We start from the raw sequence: 977 nt of genomic DNA, 5'->3' as shown, positions 1-977 counted from the left end.
ACGTAACAATACCTATTCTGGTTGTAGTGCAGTTCCCCCACTTGGGTACCAATCTTATCTTTGTACACTCATGATCTATGCATACTCTTTCTGTTTGGATAATGCACTCACCGGCCCTGCACCTTCTCAATGTGGGATTCTAGCTATAAGTGTGAGAAGAGGTAAGTATGCTTTGGAAGTTAACATTTTCCTAAATTAGAAATGTATTTCCAATAATACTTACCTCTGCTGACACTCTCCCGCCCTTTTTTCCCACTAAGAGCTGTTGTTAGAGATTGGGATTGTGTCAGTCTTGAAAAAAGTGATAGAATTATTTGAATAAGGTGCTTATATACAGTGCCATGATAGAGGACACATTGACTTAGATGGATAGCATCACCCGTCAAATATCACCAAGGGCAGTTGAGTGGGATATAAAAGACTGGAGCAAGGGAGGAAGAATCAGACCAATTCTTAGATGGGAAAAGAAGAAACCCTGGCGAGCAAGTAATAGCTATAAGTGTCAGCGGAAGTAAGTATTATTGGAAATACATTTTCAGTTTAGGAAAATGTTGACTTCAGGTTTGTATTCACTGCTTTATTTTGAAGTATAGTTTTTAAGCTTCAGCAGTATCACTGAATATAATTTAAAATGACTTTAATAGGAAAATTAAACTTTTGTAGATAATATCAAATAACTGGATTCAGAAATTCTGAAGTGCTGAATTTTGATAATCATGAATTGTGCATCTGTAATTTGTGCCTCACAAGTACATTCAAAGCTGCTCTAAATATGAATGGCACTAAATTTTCATAGTCATAAGTAAGTACATTGCTTCATAGCTATAATTTGTAACTCACAAGAGCAATAAATTCATTAGAGACATGAGGTAATTGTTTTAAATTTACTTTTAAAAATGTATGCGCATATATATATATATATATATATATATATATGTGTGTGTGTGTGTGTGTGTGTGTGTGTGTGTGTGTGTGTG

The 977-nt window shown here is 34.7% G+C and overlaps 1 protein-coding gene across 10 annotated transcripts in view; it reads left to right on the top strand.

Moving 5' to 3' along the window:
* LOC106469775 overlaps nucleotides 1-977 on the top strand; it is a 61,797-nt gene that overhangs the window by 19,264 nt on the left and 41,556 nt on the right. The window contains exon 1 of one of the 10 annotated variants that reach the window (XR_002613049.1): nucleotides 187-511. The exons of 8 other annotated variants lie outside the window; for them this stretch is intronic. The gene's annotated coding sequence lies outside the window, so the exon portion shown is untranslated. Of the gene's footprint in view, nucleotides 1-186; nucleotides 512-977 lie in introns of those variants that run through there. One more of the 10 variants, XR_002613056.1, reaches the window with a different exon arrangement.

The sequence above is a fragment of the Limulus polyphemus genome, unplaced genomic scaffold, assembly GCF_000517525.1.
Source record: "Limulus polyphemus unplaced genomic scaffold, Limulus_polyphemus-2.1.2 Scaffold98, whole genome shotgun sequence".
Classification (NCBI taxonomy): Eukaryota; Metazoa; Arthropoda; class Merostomata; order Xiphosura; family Limulidae; genus Limulus; species Limulus polyphemus.
Note: the sequence above shows the minus strand (reverse complement) of the source record. Positions and strands in the feature narration are given on the sequence as shown.